Below are 11,360 nucleotides of genomic sequence, written 5' to 3' on the forward strand. Positions count from 1 at the left end.
GGGTGGTCTGTAGGAGGAAAGGGGTGTTACACAAAAGGAGGAAAGAACATCTACATAGATTGATGTAAGGCACTACATGCGTGCCAAAGTTTTTTCTTCTCTTTTTTTCCCCTCTCTTCCCCTCCCCTCAGAGACTCCGATCTCTGCTGCCGTTTTTAAGAGGCTTTTTAAAATCCTTATAAAGGAGTGCTTAGGGGTGCCTCAGGAGTTTTACCATCATTCGGTTACCCTCTATGTGGTCATTCAGCATGCAAGTAGGGCTGCAAGGTTTTACAGGATTTCTCTCTCTTCGGACTCAACCAAAAAACAAGGTATCCATGCAGGCTTGTGTTTTAATCGGTCTCAGCTTTAGCAGAGGCTGGCTGTGACAACTGAAAGTGAGTAAATGAAACTGACAGCTAAAAGTGCACTCCAGAGACTGTAAAGATCACATTGTATCGCATTTTAAACCAAGCAGGCAGTGTCAATTTTGCTATCCCAGTATCAATCTAAAATAACTCTACTGAAGTAATTTGGAGGCTTTATACATGTGCAACTATGATCAGAAATAATTTAATTGCAGACAATGGAGTTATTCTGGTTTTTGTTGGTGTAATTGAGATCAGAATCTGGCACAATGTGTGTGTGTGTATGTGTGTGTGTGTTGCTCTTGTCACTTATGTAATATATCGCAACATATATATATAACAATAGCCTATATTCTATGCACCCATATTATGTCCTTGCAAGGACTGTTGGGGTCTTTCAAATCTTCCCCTGTTGAAACCCCTATTAGCAGTAAATAAGCCACTCTGGGATCTACTTGCCCAAGTCCTGCAGAGAAAGTGGTGTACACACTTTTCTTTAACCCTCTTCTTCCAGAGGGCAGCTGTCCTGGCTGTCAACAGGGAGACTGTCTTCTGCTGCTGCAGATAAACAGTACTGGCCAGAGAAGGAGATGAAATCGATGTGCTTTATTTTGCATACAAAATTAATCTTCCAATGATGCCAAAACATCTTTAGGTACAAAAGGTCTAAGAGCCTCAGCTGTTACCGCTTTAAGACCCGTGTAATTCCATTGGTTTAACTCCCTGCATTATCAGATCTATGTACACTTTAAAGTCTGGCAATTCAGTGTTCTCTAAGTCAAAGTCTCTTCATTTTTCAGATACTGGTTTCAAAGTTTTTATGTGAGTTGATCCTGATTCAGGAGGTGGGAAAACAGTACTTAGAGCAGGAACAAATTTAAAACCAGCCTAATATTTTTCTTTCTTCTTAAAAAAGAGGGAAAAAAAGCTTACTGTTAATAGGTATTGCTGTACATTTCTAAATCATACCTACAAGCCATTTGAGACTTTTAAACTGGCACAGCACGTACTAGGTATATGAAAAAATAGAAGAAAAATAAACCCACTGGTGACAGATACGCACACAAATAATGTCAAGGAGATTTTGTATAAAGATCTTTTAAATCTTATTTAATGTAAAATGCTGACTTTTTTTAAAAATCTAAATCCAGATGTTAAACTCTTTGCAATCTATTCTACTGCGGTCTCATATCTTCTGTTCAGCAGATGTGCTTGGTTCTCTTTATGACAGGCTTTATTTCCTAGTGTTATATAACACGCCTATACACCAGACCTGCACCAATGAAACAAAAAAAAAAAATGACGACAAAGAAAAAATTAGAAGTGAATCCTTGTTGTTATCTTTCTGATTGCAGCAAGGGTTAATATGACCCACAAACAAAACCGACACCAAATTAAGCCACCCACATGCAGCAAGGGCAATACAGTACAGAAAACAAATTCAGTATTAGCCACAGTTTAAGCAATGTACTTTCTCATGTACAGCATCTTTCTCACAAACTGCCTCCCAAACCAATTTAAAGTGAGATAAGGCATTTAGAGTTACTGTCTCATTGTTTCCTTGAGCTCTCCTTCTGTTCACTTGCATCCACCTGTCTCTTGTCTTTTACTTGGATTGTAAGCTCTTTGGGCCTGTTTTTGTTCTGTGTTTGTACAATGCCTAACACTGGGGTTCTGGCTCATAACTGGGGTTCCTACATGCTATCCCAGCGCAAGCAAACAACAAGCAAACAAATGAATAAATAATACAGAGCTAGAGTACAAAAACTGGTAGCCGTCGGAGAAAGAATTTATGAGATGCAGGCAGGGGCAGAAATCTATATTTTCAGATGATACCTCTGGAATATTATGATATACCATTCAAAGCTACGATCCTATCTTATCTCCCTCAAATCCCACATGCATAAAAGTCATCTCATTTAAGGCAAGAAGGGACCAGCACATCAGCCTGACATCCTGTATACAACAGGCCACTAAATCTCACCCACAACCCCTGCAGCGAACCCAACAACCTGAATCAGATCAAAGTATTACAGCCCTCAGAAGACTAAAATATTGTGTGCCACAAGTAGAGAACAGAAAGCACTGTGGTGTACCAGTGCCCAAAGCCCCCGCAATGGCAGGGAATTGATTTGCTGTGATATACCAGATCCTAGCAAGCAACTCCAGGACTCCTGCTAAATGATTAATGTAGTATAGTGTTAAAGCACACTAGAGAACCTTCTTGAGCACACCAGCAGGGTCTACACAGACCAATTAATGTGCACCACGTTAATATGGTTTAGAAATCACAGTCCATAGTCCGCATTACTGCTCCAAGTGGACAAACCCTCAGAAAACAAATTAGTTCATTTGCTTCATGCAAGAGTCTGTTCCATCATCCCTGATATGCCTAATTGCTCAGATATCCCTACCATTTTAATGAGAAACATGATACTGGGCTCTCATTTAACATGTGTTTTTGTCTGTCCACAAAGCGAACATTGCATCTCTGGGAATTTTACACTTATGTGAAGGGAATATAAAAGTCAAAGGGCTGGGGGGATGCACACTGTCCCAGAGGCCCCGGTGATCAGTGTAAAAAGACACACGTCGTTCAGCAAGCCGCAGTTATTCTTTAGAAGGAGTAGAATGATCCTGTGACTTTACCAGCCAAACATTTGCAGGGGTGTCATGGTATGACTGGCCCCTCAAGGGAGGTGGGTCCACCCCACCTGAGATGTTTAGATCACCTCCCCAGATGGAGATGGAAGTGGAGAAAATAAGCGATATCACCACAGCTCATGTGGCTTCATTGGGCCTTCAGGGCATAGATAAGAGGATCCTATAGGGAGTCAGAGAGAGAGAGAGGAGATACCAGATAAGAAGCCCTGGGAGTTGCTGCTTCATAGAGAGCAAACCTGCTAGTGAAAAGCCTCAAGAGCGACAAGACTAAGGACCCCTAAGGCCAGGGTTGTGGCTGGGAGTTCTCAAGTTTCCTTGTGAACTTTGTTAATAAACCTAGACCCCACATGCTAAGCCAACCCTGGTGCAGCTGCTGATGACCCACCTGGGCCGTGGTGGCCCCACCTGCACCTATGGGGGAGGGAGTGAAAGAGAGGAAGGATTCAGTGAGCAGCAGCTGCGGGGGGGGGGGGGGCTGAGCAGGGGAGAGGGTGGGGGCTGGGGCAGAGAGGGTGTGGGACCTGGGGCAGAGCAAGAGTGGGGTGTGGGCAGGGCCACAGGTGAAAGAGGTGGGACAGGGAACTAGCCTCCCCCAGGGGAAGCTTCACCTGCCACCCATGCTAGACCCCAAGAAGGGGTGTTTCTTGATAAATTAAAGTCTGTTTAAATTATTGGGGAGCTCATGGGGGGAAACTGAGGCAGTGATTTGCCCCCAAGCCAGACCTGATAGGCAGTGCTGCTATAGTGGGTAATTGGCAATTGCTCTGATTTTACCACACACAGCGCTGGAGTCACTGACAACTCCTCTCATTTGTCCAAAGTCAGTGGCAGCAGAGTTGGGCCTTCAGTATGGGAGTCCACTATATGCTTTTTATTATAAGTCCAAGCTGTGCTTTGGAGCAGGTGCTTTGGCGCAGATTCTGCTCACAGTTACACCAGTGTTTAGCTAGAGTAAATCCACCGATTACAGTGTTAAACCAGATTTACACCACTGGGACTGAAATCAGGTTGCTGGCCCTTTGTCAGTTTCAGCATACTTTCTAGGTATCCCTCTTAGGGTGAGCAGATAGCAAGTGTGAAAAATCAGGACAAAGGTTGGGGGACCCCTATATAAGACAAAGCCCCAATTATCAGGTCTGTCCCTTTAAAATCAGGACATCTGGCCACTCTAATCCCTCTCCTACTCGTTAAGATAGCAGTAACTAAGTCCTTTTATACATGCCCAGCAAGTTCTGCGCAAGAGAGGTTTGCAGGCCTTTATTGCTATATTACTACACACAGAAAACCTAACTTTTCCTATTCCTCCATCTTCGTGCTACTTGAGTGCCAGCAGAAAGGGTATTTAGAGCTCAGGAGAGACAGTCGCCCTGATTCCACTTCTGGTGCCACGAGGGCCCATGACTGCCAAGAAGAACAATTGCAGGGACTCTCTCCGCTCCTGAAGCCCCAGGTTGGAGCAGATCTGGTACACACAGACACTTCTAAGTATTTAGCTGCCAAACGCCAAGGAGTCTCTACTGAACATGTGCAAACTGTGATTTTTCAAAGGCTTGTAGCTTGGCCAGATTTAGGTGGGTTTTCACCGGAATGCCAAAAGGGTTATCAGTGAATTAGGGTGATCCAAATGTCAAGTCACTGCTCCAAAGCCTGGAGGCACTAGAGAGTCTCTATAAAACAGCTAAAAGAACAGGAGTACTTGTGGCACCTTAGAGACTAACAAATTTATTTCAGCATGAGCTTTCATGAGCTATAGCTCACTTCTTTGGATGCGCAGAATGGAACACACAGACAGGAGATATTTATACGTACAGAGAACATGAAAAGGTGGAAGTACGCATACCAACAGGAAGAGTCTAATCAATTGAGATGAGCTATCATTAGCAAGAGAAAAAATACTTTTGAAGTGATAATTAAGATGACTCACAGAAGGTGTGAAGAGAACTTAACATAGGGAAATAGATTCAAGTAGGGTAATGACCCAACCATTCCCAGCCTCTGTTTAAGCCTGAGTTAATTGTATCTAATTTTCATATTAATTCGAGTTCAGCAGTCTCTCTTTGGAGTCTGTTTTTGAAGTTTTTTTGTTGCAAAATTGCCACCTTCAAGTCTGTCACTGAGTGATTAGAGAGGTTGAAGTGTTCTCCCACTGATTTTTGAATGTTATGATTCCTGTAAGGCTTGTTTTAAAGATGGGCAACGACTCATTTTCCCCCAGTCTTGTTTTTGGAAAAGGCAGAACCGTTTTTGCTGAAAGTTTCCAAAAAATAAAAATAAAAATTCAGCCCAAGGCAGACACCCAGCATGGAGCATTTCAGCCCCAATGTTTAAGTTGGCAAAGACTGAGAATGCAGTATTATGCTGGAGAGCATTGGGCAACCTTAACTATAGGTAGTGCTAAGAGCTCTATTTATTATAATGATTATTTTTTAGCATTGCCACTGGTTGGTCCTACATATGAAGGCATAGAAGACATGGTCCCTGACTCAATGAACTTACAGTCATAATGGGAAAACAGGAGTGGACAGAGGCAGCCTAGAGTTTGCTAATGTGCACCAGTAGTAATGCTTTTTGTGGTGTGAACACCTGGACAGAGAACACCAGCATATTAGCCTCTGGACATTCATTTCCACACTCAATAGTTTCTGAGTATTAAAAAACAGACCTGAGGAAGGGCCAACTTCTTTGTGAGCGCAAGGGGGTGAAATGTCACTGTATTTGACAGAGCTGAACCCATTTACTACCGGTGGAGAATTTGGGCCAATAAGTGCCCAGAATTATTGTATAATAGATTGCTTCTCATGAGGCATCTGATGGACATTGTCCTCAGACGTCACCAGTGTGGTGCTCTGCTCTGTTCAATGATGATAACAGTCAGCTGCGTGTGTGTGTGTGTGTGTGTTCTCCTTGTGTGCTGCCCAGGCTCTACGCAGATCGCTGGCACAGCAGATCTCGAGCGAACCTCCCAATGACCACAGACTCTAATAAGATATGAAGGCACCCAGCCAGGTTTATTGTCAGATGAAACACAGTCTGTAGCTCCCCGGATCAGATGTCTACAGTTCTGCTAGTACATATGTGCTCCCTGACAATGGACCTGCTCAGTCAATGGTGGGATTTACCACTGCCCTCTGGGCCAGACAAAGACGTCCACTCAGGGAGGCATTCTTATATACAGGTACAAACAGGTACATCATTGAACGCACTGAGGTACAGCCCCTCTATGCATTAGGATGTTGCCTTTCTCCTGGTACAGGTCGATTTGAACAAACAAGTCTATCCATCATATTGTCTATCCATCATATTGTCTATCAATCATATTGTCCCTTTATACTGTCTTTCGGCTGGGTCTGCCTGTTCCTTGCTATCTATGTGGGATGTGTTTGTACCAGGCTGTTCTGGTGCCATCCTGGCATACGTTCATCTTATTAGTGCTTACGTGTGTATACGTGCTTTTCGCAGCCTTCCTCCTGCCAACTTCTATGAGCAGGGTCTGCCTCTGGCTCATAGCCTAACTTTGCTTTATCTTAGCAATGTCTCGACCATTACTTCAGTTCAGGCCTCAGGCCTCATACCAGGCCTCTGATACCAAGGGCTTATGTCTCAGGGCCTCATCTTACTACATTCCCCCACATTTTGTCTTTTTATGGGGAGGAAGTTTACCCATCATCCCAGAAAAGCTTAATGAATGGAGTGAAGACAACCCAGTGGGTTAAACACTGTTATGTGGTCACCTCATTTTATCATCCATACAATCATTCCCCATCTGTCCTTAGTCTGCACATTCCCTCGTATGACTGGTAGACAGGTTTTAATATCCAAATATTTTTTAGTCCCTTTTGGTGGCCTGGGAATGTTAGGCCTGGGACCATGACTGGGGAATGTAATATTATGATTGAGCCTTAGAGGCACTCCCAAATAATATACACCTCTACTCCAATATAACGCGGTCCTCGGGAGCCAAAAAATATTACCATGTTATAGGTGAAACCATGTTATATCAAACATGCTTTGGCCTCAAGCATTTCTGTTACATGTCAGTCCTGCCCCCTATCCTACCTCCACCTACTTCCTGCCCCTGACTGACCCCTCAGAACCCCTGACCCATCCAACCCCCCCACTCCTTGTCCCCTAACTGCTTTCTCCAGAGACCACCCATCCCTAACCACCCCTCCCAAGATCCCACGCCCTAGCTAAGCCCCCCCTGCTTCTTCTCCCCTGACCGCTCCCTCCAGAGACCCCTCCCAGGACTCCCACACCCTATCCAACGCCCCGGTTCCCCATCCCCTCACTGCCTCACCCCCAGAACCTCTGAACCCCCTGAGACCCTCTGCCCCTTATTCAACTCCTCAGCCCCGGCCCAGCACCCTTAACACACCGTTCAGAGCAGCATGTCAGAGCCAGACACTCAGATGCACTGATTCTCCAGAGCGTGCAGCTCCGCCCCCCAGAGAGCTACTTTACTGCATTATATCTGAATTCATGTTATATTGGGTCTTGTTATATTGGGTCATGTTGGGTAGAGGTGTATATGAATAATATGCATATGGCATATATATTTGTAGCATATATGAGTATATATGTATGTGTACATATGACACCACCTTATGTCCAAGCATAACCATGTTTTTCCAGTCTGGTGTTGTACTTTGACCCTTTTACTTTGGTGACACAGATAGAAACACACTCGTATTAGAGCAATTGCAGTTATCACCTGTATCCTCATTAGTAGTAGGAGAAGTAAAACAGAAATTTGGAGTCGTGACACTACAAATGAGTCCTATACATTTACACATTGAACGCACTGAAATGCAGCCTCTCTATGCATTAGGGTGTTGTCTTTCTCCTGGTACAGGTTGGTTCGAACAAACAAGTCTAGTCATCATACTATCTATCTATCATATTGTCATTTCATACTATCTATCCATCGTATTGTCCATTCATATTGTTTTTATGCTGGGTCTGCCTGTTCCTTGTTACCTGTATGGGATATGTTCATACCAGGCTGTTCTGGTGCCATCCTGGCATAAGTTCATCTTATTAGTGTTTACGTGTGTATGCGTGCTTTTAGCAGCCTTCCTCCTGCCAACTTCTGTGAGCAGGGCCTGCCTCTGGCTCACAGCCTAACTTTGCTTTATGTTAGCAACGTCTTGACCATTACTTCAGGTCAGGCCTCAGGCCTCATACCAGGCCTCTGATACAAAGGGTTTATGTCTCAGGTCCTCATCTTAACTACAGACATAAAGCCAAATTCACCGGGGAAAAGTAGCAGAGACTTCGGTTCTGGTTTGCTTTTCAGGTTGTATCTCTGCAGTTCTGAGAATATGGCCACAGTGTCCATCCTGGTGAAATATAAAATACAATAGGACACAATAACACTGGAGAATTGCTTACTCCAAAATGTCTTTTCATGACTAGCCTGACACAGCCACCGGAATCCGGATGTAAGAGCAGATAGAAGCTGCACTGCCAGGATTTAATAGAGCAGGAAGTACTATATGGTCCCTTCATTTTTCTCCTCTCGTGTGACATGAAATAGCAGGAGTTACTGTCTTCAAACTGATACAGTAGCACAAGTGCCTTGTGAATCAGTCCATGCTAGGCATCAACACTGACTTGCATCCTCCATTAAGGCACATGTGACACGTCTCTTGGACCCTTAAACCCAGGAAGGGGCTGGTGTCAGCCAGGAGATCTTCAGCACTCAGCCAGCTCTCCTGACAAACACCTCTTCACCTGAGGGAATGGAATAGATTGCAGCAGAGAAAGGCTATAGCTGCCCGTACTGCACCTGGATATCTGTCCTTTGTCTAGGGGCAGATCCTTGCCTCCATTCAGGAAAATTCAGGGAGCAGAAAAGCCCAGGGAAGAAACCTCTTGCAGTGGGGAAAGTGGGCCACATGACCTGCTGCCTGCCTGTGGAGTACAGGGAACTGACAGGAATGCCAATGTCCTGACCAATATCCATTGGTATGTCCACTGCCAGGATTAAAAAAACACATGTTGGCAGGCTTCAGTGGTAACCAATTTCGGTGAGAGATAGCGAGTGGGAACAAGAACCTCCTAGCCTGATCGATAAGAAGAGTTAGGAAACAGCCTGATCCACCTCCCCATGGGCCCCTCCAGAGAAGTTATTATTATTTATTAGCACCTAAGAGTCTCAATCATGGACCAAGATGCCATGTGCTAGGTGCTGTACAAACACAGAACAAAAAGACAGTCCCTGCAGGTATGCGTATTATTTTTTATAGAGATGACTTCCACAGCATTCCATTTCTCCAGCAAGCTGAGAAATGCCAGCATTCTAAAGGTCAAATGTTTATTTTTTCTAAAAGCAATTATATTTTGCAACAGTTATCCTTGAGAATTTCCTGTGTGTAGTTCATTGTAGGGAAGCTGACCAATTTCTCCCGCTCATTGTGTTGTGTAAATGACACAACGCTGCCAGGAATGCTGGGCATGACAAACCAGCGACCAGGCTAATGAAACCCTAGTTCATTCATTGTAAAAAACCCGGGAGGTGAATAAGCCATTGTTATTTTCTTTAGGAGACTTTTAAATAGGGATTTAATGTTTTGTTTACCCATGTCACCCATGAACAGATGAAGGGCCGATGCTCTCCAGTTGTAAAGCCTCCTCAGTATCTCCACTGAGGTTATTAGAACGATGCTGATTTCCACAGGTTTTGTCATCCAGATTTCACACAGCCCTGATTTGGAGCATTTATTTGAAGCACCCTGAGTATAGAACTCTGGCGCTGTCCAAAGATGTCTGCTAGATCTCAGCTGGCTGGAGCTTCTTCCTCATACCAGTGAGTTTCTTCTAAAATGTAAGTTATTGGCCGATGCTGGAATTCATACCAATATCAAAATATAATTGATGCCACAAAATTAAGCCTTTGGTTTCCATTTTCCACCTCAACTCCTGTGTGACACTAGAATGTGGCAGCATTCTTTCAATCTCAATTTAACATGTCAGGTACACGGAGTAGCATTGCTAGTGCATTTTGACCCACCAAACTAATCCATGCAGCAGCAATGAAGCAGTTAAAACAAGCTGCCAGTTAAATGGTAAAAGAAAACGAATGATCCCCATGCAATGATTGTTATGTATTGTGGACAGTTGTAATAACTAGGCCCACAAATGTTCCGTAATTGTGAGTTCAACTGTACAAAGCATGCGAAAGTTCGTAAGATGTCACAATAACCCATGACAGCAAAAGTTGATGGGGAAAAGGTGCAAAAATGAGACAGAAGGATTGAATTAGTCCGCACAAAAAGGCCTCCTGATATAACTCAAGGATGGTGTGAAGATCATCCTTGGTAAACAAGAGAAAAGTGTGGAACCAGAAATCAGTGAACCAACACTGGTGTGTCAGAAACTAGGCCTAACTGGGTGGAGAAAATAATGAAAGGATGGGCTTTTTCACCTATCGCTCCCTGTTGGGGTCCTTAAAGTAAGAGACTTTGAGGAGAAAAATTGATCACTGGAACGAGGTTCACCATCATGGCTGCCCACCCCACCATCTCCCCTGTGACCCCACGTCTTCATTCTAATCGTTAAAAGATGTCCTGGTCAGACTGGGCCAGAGAGAGGCAGCTAAAAGCAATGCCCTAAACAACCCAATTCTGGTACAAGTTTGCCAGATCTCAGAGTGGCTGATAAGTGCTGTGGTTCTCCAGCAATGAGGCTGCAAAGTGCAAGTTGCATTTTCTATCTTTGCTAGTCTTTTCTTTCTCCTTTGTGTGTGTGTTTGTCTTCTAGGAAACGGGCTCAGACTTTAACAAGAGCAGGAAGGACAGCTCCAGCCCATCTTAAGTAACTTCTTTTCTTTTCCTCCAAAAGGACAGATATTACTGTCTTTGGCGCTATGTAAATGACTGTCAAACAAGGATGATTTTCCTTCTAAAAATTCTCTCCAGCTAAAGGGTAGTTGTTAAAATGAAAGCCTTATCTTATGCTTTACATTTCAAATGCTTTAATTGTTTTCCCTTCTTTGCTGTATCTTTCCTACAAGGTTATAAAGGAATTTTAAAAGTGTATTTGCCATGGTACTAGGCAGGCAGAAGTGTCTGTGTATCAGTCCTCAATCCTTGTTTAAATCTGTTTAATGCTAGACGGTGACGGGGTTATGTTAACAACTTTGATTCTTTGGACCCATTTACCCCATCTAAATTAATACATCAGGGCCCTTTCTTCAGCGGGCGTTAATCAGCATAGCTCCACTCAGGATAATTGAGTTGTGCCAATTTACACCAGCTACACATTTGCCCCTGTATCTTTAGGTAGAGTAATGGCACTTTTCAACAACTCTTAACCTAGGCTTTTGTATACATCTGTGATTTGAAAGAT

The 11,360-nt window shown here is 43.8% G+C and overlaps 1 long non-coding RNA gene across 1 annotated transcript; it reads left to right on the top strand.

The window, feature by feature from the left end:
* The first annotated feature begins 224 nt into the window (after positions 1–224).
* Positions 225–10,973, top strand: LOC115645379. Its single transcript, XR_003998724.1, has 3 exons — positions 225–311; positions 9,691–9,837; positions 10,773–10,973. It is a non-coding gene; the product is annotated as an uncharacterized LOC115645379 (long non-coding RNA).
* The last annotated feature ends 387 nt before the right edge of the window (positions 10,974–11,360 follow it).

This window comes from Gopherus evgoodei, chromosome 2 (genome assembly GCF_007399415.2).
Source record: "Gopherus evgoodei ecotype Sinaloan lineage chromosome 2, rGopEvg1_v1.p, whole genome shotgun sequence".
NCBI classification, from domain to species: domain Eukaryota; kingdom Metazoa; phylum Chordata; order Testudines; family Testudinidae; genus Gopherus; species Gopherus evgoodei.